At 42.5% G+C, this 8,829-nt stretch overlaps 1 pseudogene; it reads right to left on the minus strand.

The window, feature by feature from the left end:
- Positions 1–1,107: 1,107 nt before the first annotated feature.
- On the minus strand, positions 1,108–5,245 carry LOC138594308 (G-protein coupled receptor 26-like; annotated as a pseudogene).
- Positions 5,246–8,829: the final 3,584 nt, after the last annotated feature.

Raw genomic sequence — 8,829 nt, forward strand, 5'->3', positions numbered from 1 at the left:
CCTATGAACATTTAATGAGCAGCAAATATCTCCTGACACACCTTCCATAGATTTCCCACCATGATATTGATGATCAAAACTGACATTAACTTTTGCAGTGTTGCAGTTTTCCTCTTCTTAAGCTCTACTTCGACAGACAATTGCGGCCAGAGGCTTCTCCTGCTGATAGTGGTAACTACAACATCCAGCCCGATGATGCAACTGAAGGGATACAAGAGAGAATGCTCTACAGCCCAGGTGGACCGACACATCCCAAGTCCTGCTGACTACAGACAATGCTGGAACAGCCCATCCCAAGTCCTGGCGACCACCGACACCGTCTTGAAGTGTGATGGATGACCTTCGTAGATCCCCTCCTCCCACTGCAAAAGAACCAGTGCCCCCCAGGATGATGATATCAACCAGCGTTCAACTGATCGGATGCCCACAGAGGACACCAATGTTGCGGCTGCTGACCACTCTCATGACTATTGCTCCTGTAACTCCTTGACACCACTGGCAAGGGCCAGGAGGACAAACTTGCTCTGGAAAGTCCCGCTTCTACAGAACAACAGCCACTGCTGACCAACAAGGAGGAGTATGTAAAGACTTAATGCAGTCCCCCGTGCTTGGAATATGGGAGACACTGGACTCATCTTCCAAACCTTTCCCACAAAGACTTCAATTACTTCCCCATAGTTCCCCCTTTAATGGTTTTCCCATCTCGGACTGTGTCACGTCATCTTTCCCATCACATAGTTTTATGCCCAGTTGCATTCTTCCCCTGCAAGCAAGTGTAAGCTCTGCTACCCCGCCGCCATACCAGAATCAGAATCAAACGTCTCCATACCTCTCTACAACCACTGAAATGGTCTATCAAAGGCACCGGAGAAGGTCATGAATGGGATTTTCAAACTGTGACTATGTTTTTTTTTCTTTCCAAATACCAAAAAAAAAAAAAGGCTTCTACAATTTGGACTTGAGACTATCATCTTCATCCTATAGCTTGTGTACAATACACACTCATACTGCTGAAAATGAGTGCTTCCCCATTTCACATCCAACTGTTCACTTACCCTTCATGAACTTTTCAATAGATCCTTTCACGAATTGTGCCACATTTAATGTCTAATCTCTGTTGATGTTGTCCTATAAAGGACAAAAGGAGGAATTGTGGAAACAGAATTTATGGCTTTAATTCTGTATTTGTTTACATCTTAAATAATTATGGTTTTCTTCACAATTCGTTCCACCTTTCTACTTTTAGTTAAATTGTCTCAACAAATTGTAACTTCAGAACTGAACAACATCAGAGTGTATTCTTTTTTCTTTCCTGCTATCACATCAGTGTTAATCAAGGTTTTGATGTTTCCAAAGGAACCCCTGTGATTAACTTCCTTCTATACATTTGTTTAGCTATCAGGCTGTGAGTTGTTCACCCCTAAGACCACTGTATGAGCCTCGAGAAGCTAGCTTGAACCCTCTTGTTAGTTTGGTCCCCCAGACACCCCCCTCTGAGAATGACAACATAGCTTCTTTCATCTTGGTTGTGTATTGCCCTTTGTTGCTCGATCTCAATTAGCATAGCCCTTTTGGTTAGCCCTTTGTTTACTGTGACCCAAGATATATAATCTGGCTAGAGCGCACTCTAGTCAGAGAGGTTTTCTACAACTTGCTGTGATGATCTCTCTCTACTGCGCAGTGAATAAAACTCATCCGAACCAGCCACTGAATCGGACCTGAAGATTATTAATTTCTTCTACAGTACTCTTCTGTGTTTCTCGTTCAAATTATTCCCAGTGTGTCTCCTGCATAAGTTTGCCTAAACATTTTTCTTCTCTCGTTTTTTCTAGTGTGTGCCTCGCTGTGGTTTTGGTCAGCGCGTCTTCTGCCACCTGCTCCGGAGTATTTTGGAGGTTTTGTTTTTTGTTCTGTGTTCACCAGTTTACTCTGCTAGTTTTTTTATTAAAACACTTGAACTGAGCCTTGTGTTCTCTCTCCGCTACTTCTGGTCCTTCCAAACTGAAAACGTGTCACTCAGGACTAAATCTGATAAAAACTCTGAGAATTCAGTTAGAAAATCAGAGTATGGGCCAGGTGGGCGGTATACTATCACAAATAAAACAGGCTGTAAAGTTTTCCAAGCTGGGTGTGAAAAACTCAGAACAAGGCTTTCAAAAGAACTGAAACTAAGTTTTGGTCTAGGGTTGATTAGAAGACTAGAACTGAAAATAGCTGCCACTCCACCACCTCGCCCAGTGTCTCGAGGAATATGAGTATTAAGATGACTGGGAGGAGTGGATTCATTTAAGCTAACATATTCTTCCTGACACAGCCAAGTCTCAGTTAAAGAGAGTAAATCAATATGATAATCTGATATCAGATCGTTCACTAATAGAGATTTAGATGACAGGGATTTGATATTTAACAGACCACATTTAATTCTCATATTTTTTGGCATAACTTTGGTTGTTGTTTTAAAAATTAAGCTTATCTTATCTTAAAATATGTAAACACTGTAAGGCACACAAATACATGCTGCAGGTCAGCTTTTTTACTTATTAGATTTAATGGCCCATCTGGTTTCCAGGCAATGTGTGATGCCATGATAGTGTGTCTCATTCCTAATTTTTATGCAGTTCTCAAACCCTTACGGACTCACACATGCCTGACGCCATTAAAGTCCGTGAGTGTTCTGTCCCTCACCGGGAACGTGCCTCAAAGTCTGTGAGTCCGTGAGTGTGGAGATTGAGATTGGGCCTTCTACTTCTTCTTCTTCAAGGTTTTTACACCAGTTGGCGTCCATGATGTTGCATTACTGCCACCATCAGTGTTTAACCTCTCTGTTATTTTAAAGCCGTATTTTCAATTAAAAATCCACACTCAATATACCAACAAATGTCTCCCAATTGACGAAGTAACGAGTAACGAAGATTGTTCAGGGAAATGTATCGGATTAAAAGTACACATTTTACTCAGGAAATGTAGTGGATTAAAAGTAGAAGTTGTCAGAAATTGTCAGATGTCAGATACACTGAGAAAATACTTAAGTCCTGTAATAAGTACTACTTTGTAACATTTCACCACAGGACACCTGTGTTTAGCCATGTGTCCTTTAGCCAACCTCCTGTACTGCTGCTGCAACAGACAATAGACCAATGGGTCACTGAAGGTCTTGGCATTGAAAAGACATTTAGTGGCTATATTCCAGTACCGTGGGATGTGCACAGAGGGCAACAATTCTACCAACCTGCAGGAGGATGAGAAGTAAACTGTAAGATGTACAAAAAGAACATTGTAAATATGAACCTATTATTGTGTCACAGAAACATAATAGACAGACTAAATAAATTTTTTAAATTTATTTAGGGCCACTTTTGGAAAGGCATCTAAATACAGACAAATTATAGAAGTTAACTGACTTACATAATGCATATAATAGAATAAAAGCCAGATAGCTGGATGTTACCTTGTAGAAACATAGGGCGAAAAGGAGAGAATGAAAGGGCCGATGAAGATATATATATATATATATATTTTTTTTTTTTGTGGTGTGCGAAAGAGAGAGAAACACCAATCACATGTGATATGACAATTGATATATTATTAATTAAAAAAATTACTATTGCATAACAGTTTCTGCACAGTACTCTAAAGTTAGTCAAGAATTCTTTACATTATAACAAGTGAAACTGTAGCCTACTGGAAATAGATCATTTGTAATTTTCAAGAAAATGTCAAAGCCTAAGTGTCCATCTCCAGTTAACTTTCCCTGGGGTGAATATCAACCAGCAGAAGCAGTGTCTACTCTGCAATGACATGTATCCTCTTGCAATGGGACCTTGCAACTTTCAGTACTTTCAGGTTGGCGAAGCACAGGACGAAAAGGCAGAGTGCAAAGCTGCTGCAGTGGAACAGCCCTGTAAAGGGCGCATAAGCAGCCAACTGCAACCTCTTCTCCCTGTCCAGATGAACGGTACAAGAGGCATAAGTGTGGCTGTAACTTTCCCGGCCCATCAGCAGCAGAGTCAGAAAAAAGTTGAGAGAGTGCAGCCAGGAGTACGCCATAATTAGAACTATTTCCCTGTGGCGCATCTTACTGGAGTAGCTCAGGGGAAACAGCACCGCTGTCCACCTGTCCATGCTCAACGCGGCCATGCTCAGCATAGAATTAGTGGTGAGAAAAGTCTCAGCAAAACTGACAGCTTGACAGAACACATCCCCGAAGGATTTTACACCTTTGGCCACTTCAGGTTGCAAAGTGCTCTGTGTTTACTTTCGATCATGCGCACTATACAGCACTTCCTGTCTCGCTGATAGTGCCGTGCACCCTGCACATGCAGTCGGTAGCTGGCTCATGTGACACTTGAGCAACACTCATGCAAAGAAAGAGTTAATGTCAGAGATGTGGATGCTATGGTGTTTGCAAAATAAATTACTCTGCCTCCAAAAGCTGACATTGTATTTTTGCACAGAGGCCCTAATACATGTATATATAGTTCATCACGAGAAGTACTAATCTAATTAGCTGTGTTTGCCGACATGCAGGGGTGTTATACTAAAGCTTCCATGATCATAGTACTAGACGGAAGGAAGATTTGTTATGCTTTCTCCAGGCTTTGCTAATTAGCTGTTGGCTAATAGGCTAACTTTCTTTTGATAGTGTTGTGCTAATGGAGGCGAGATGGACGTTATTAATCCACTTATCCACAGGTACCATGTCAATATGCTTATCTAGACGTGCACGGTATCCAGGCGCAAAGTAAAAAATATCAGCTCCATTGCCGCTTTGTCTTTGCGCACATTTTGCGCACCTCTGAAATATCATCGCATTCTCTGACCTCTGTAGTCACCTTGACATTGTGCGTATTGTTATTTTCACAATCTAAATTGAATGATTTTTTCACTAGGCACTGGCGAAAGTAGACAAGTCAGTTCTCCTCTCATTTAGCTTGGTTATCCAGCTATATGTCAGTTTCCACACCTTACATAGGTGTAGCCTCTAAAAGTAAACAGCATGTCCGCTCCGTTAACTCATCTTGTGGCAGGCTGTTGAGGTGGCTTTGGGCAGCCTCTCTTTTACACTCTGGGATGAACTGAACATGCCTGAATTCTTGATCCAGTGTAAAGGTAACAATAGGGATGGATTCAGTCCGCTCATCGAACTCAATATGGACCGCTTTTCCAACTACTGTCGAACTGTGTTCTTGAAAGCACACATGGCTCCCAAGTCAGGTGCTCCGATGCGCAGAGTGGTGCTGATCATGTTGAAAATCACTGGATAGATGCAAGTTCACACCACATGCAACAATAAATTATTTCAGTAGCCCTGGCCAAAGGTTGCAGCTGGAATCAGCTGTTTCACCAGCTTCCACTGCATTGCTCTCATGAACGGTCTTCTGCACGCTTGGTAACTGTTTCATGCATGAGGAGAGATTGCACTGCAATCCTTTCCTCAAATAGCCACTGGAGCTTGACAACTGTGATAAGCGACTAGTCAAAGTCAAGCATTAAGCGTTATCACACAGTAAAGTTGACAATTCAACTAGTCCGTGCAACTCCTACCGGACACTTTGTCATGGAAAAATACCCTGCACAACGCTTAACAGCTATACAACACAAAACAAGAGTACAAGCCACAGATGTCACTCGTAATTTGAGTCTCAGAGACACTTATCTAAGTTTCCATATGGTCATGTTCAAGCAAACTACTTTTGACAACCAGTCACAGAAGGATTTGAGTCAGAGAAGAAGTGATGTACAACTTACAGGTGTCAGTGTAAGATTGGGGACTACGTATTAAAGGCAGACGCAAGAAATCTACTGTGCGCATTAAGCCAAAGCAATTCTTGTGCCTGGTTGGTGTGTCTTGCAAGTGTATTAAAACCAAGAAATCACACTCTCCTATTGCCTGTTTCCAGTTTCCTGTTGTTTGTTTTACAGAAATTACAACAACACACTTGCACACTTGAATTTTGATAACTTAGATTGTTAGGGGAATCTGTAACAAAGACTTCTTCTTCCTTAAATTACACCACTGGCATCAGGAAAGATAGGGGTAAATATACTGTTGAAGGAAAACGACTGAAAGAAAAAACATTGTGCAACATTGTGAAAGAGCAGTCGGATGCAAGATGAAGCCATGAAAATAATAAATATAGCTTATACTTTAAGTGACATTAAGGTGGGAAATTTTTTTAAGTAGCTAAAGTACGCTTTGCTCTAAACCCCAACCACATCAGTACATAGCTCAGGGTCTGTTTCAGTACTCTGGCCTTTCCAAACAGAGCCCAAGCAGACTGCAGTAGCTAATACACTGATTTTTGACAAGTACATCATACACTACTCCATAAAATCCAAACTATGGCTGTTACTAACCTGGTAACATGAAATCCCCTGGTATGAAAACTAATGCCTAATGCTAATGCAATCCTTTTTGGTAGCTTCTTCCGGGATTATTCCTCATGCCTTTTCGCCATGCCTTTCCCCCTGATCGGATCCTCGCCATCTCACATTCCAGTCTCTGGATCCTGTATACACCTGTTGTCAGCTCAGCTGATGAAATCTGGATCCCCCGCCTTTGCCCCTTTGATTGTACTAATTTTAACTCCCCAAAGTCTACTGGTTGAGGAGGGGGAGTAGTGACTATTTTTACGAAAAGTTTTAACTGTTGGTAGCTATCGCCAGACTTTTACTCCAGCTTTGAACTGAACATGTTTGAGCTGGATCAATGTCATCTAGTTCTGTACGCTGTGATATATCGACCTCCTAAATACAACAAGGATTTTATCAATGCTGCTATGACTCACTCAGAGTCTCCTTGCTTATTACTCCACTTGCAAGAACATCATGGATGCTGTTGCTCCTTTTAAAATGATCAGGTCAAAACCTAAATGTGAACCCTGGCAAAATGACACTACTCCTGCTGTCAGACAAGAATGCAGAAGAGCTGAACGCAAGTGGAAAAAAGATAAACTTCAAATATCTTTTCAAAATTTATGGGATAGCTGGTGCAAATACCAGAAAATTGTTAAAATTCCATGAACCTAGTATTTCTCTGGTATTATTTTATTTGTTACAAACCTTGTGCTCTTTTCAGCACCATCAATACTGTTCTTAATACTCCAACCTGTTTCTCTTGATGCCTCCTCTGAAACCTGTGACAAGATTATGACCAATAGAACAAACATCTCACTTCCTTTGCATAACCCTTCTTTCACCGCCACTTGCTATGTTGTCTTTAACCAGTTTGAGCTTCTATCACCTGCAGATATTGTCCCCCTCTCAACCTTTTAAAAAGATTTTTTGAGGCCATCGGACGAAACATCCAGGCAATGATAAACAGTAATCTTGCCTCTGGTGTAGTTCCAACTCATTTTAAACATGCTGTAGTGCAGCCACATATCAATGTTACAATTTAATTTAGGAGACGCTTCTTTTCAAAGGCATGTACATCTGAGATTTAATACAGCACAAGTAACGTTTAAGACAGGAAAGAACAAAGCCAGTCAGTGCCAACAAACAGCTTCAAGTGCTATCAGACACAGGTGCCCACAGGACAGGGCACCTGTGTCTGATAGCAGGCAGTGCACAGGACGTTATCAAACAAGACTAGATGAAAACCTAATATGTGGCTGACTGCATCAGGTCAATGTGCGCTTTTGTGGGTGTAGCAGCATAGAAATATATTTATTTCTTTATGCAGTGTGCTGCTTCAATTAATGGAGTGCCACTGGTGGCCAAGCATTTAAGCAGCGACTCCCCCCCTGCCCCTTTCTTTTGGGCTCCCGTCTGTCACTTCCGGCTGCGACGGAGCGCGTGCGTGTCTCTCTCTGGTTGACTGTGGTGAGTGTTCTTATCTCTCTCTGCGTTATTGTGCATGCTCGTAGCTGGCTAATGCTAGTGTGGTCGCAGGTGAGATGCCGGTAGCTGCCTGGGTCTCTCTCCTGCCCTCCTCTCATGTGTGTGTGTGTGTGTGTGTGTGTGTGTCTGCTGCTGCTGAGAGGTATGTAGAGCTATCAATGTAGGCATAGACGGATTACCGCATGGGCAAAGTGGGCATGTGCCCAGGGCCCCAGAGCCAATAGGGGCCCTTGGCCTTCAGAGCTGTTGGTTTTTTTTGGTACAATTTAAAAAAAATATTGGAATGAATGTGGTTTTGAAAATGTATGATAATAAAATAATTTGAATGTTTTAGAAATTATAAGATTAAATCAGTAATGTGTGATGACACAATGACGCAAATACCTACGCTGGGGGTCAAACATACAGCGCGTTTTCAAAATGGAGAAGCAGGCGCTCAGTGGATCGGCTAAACGAAAACAGAGGAAAGAAAAAGAAGCCAAAGATGCCGCTTTGGTGCAGCAAATTCCATCCATCTCATCATTTTTCACCAGAAAAGTGAGGCAAGATGATGGTACTCATAGCAGTGGTGCCAGTACTACAACTCACCGGGACGACCTGCAGGATGCTAACACTGCTAGCTCAATCTCACCGGAGACGTTTGGTAGTGGTGGAGCGGCGCTGCCTCCTACGGACACCAGCGGACAATGCTGGCAGTACTACGGCGGGCAGCAGTAGCAGGGGCCAGGCGGCCGAGCCAGGTCACCCTGAGCTAAGTCCTTTTACATCGCCAGCGGAGGATGAGATGTTAGCGGCCGGGAACAAACCTGAGAGTGCTGTACAGCAGAGGGATGATGATGAAGACTCCTGGTGTGAAACTGTTACTGATCCTGCGCTGTGGGGAAATATATCCAGTGACAAAGTAAAGAGTGTTCTCATTGAAAGAGGGCCCTCTTCGTTTCACAACAGACGAGCAAAATACCCTGCATCGACAAGAGACTGCGGTCT

This window comes from Semicossyphus pulcher, unplaced genomic scaffold (genome assembly GCF_022749685.1).
Source record: "Semicossyphus pulcher isolate SPU_LCO1_2020_fin unplaced genomic scaffold, fSemPul1.0.p SCAF_17, whole genome shotgun sequence".
NCBI lineage: Eukaryota > Metazoa > Chordata > Actinopteri > Labriformes > Labridae > Semicossyphus > Semicossyphus pulcher.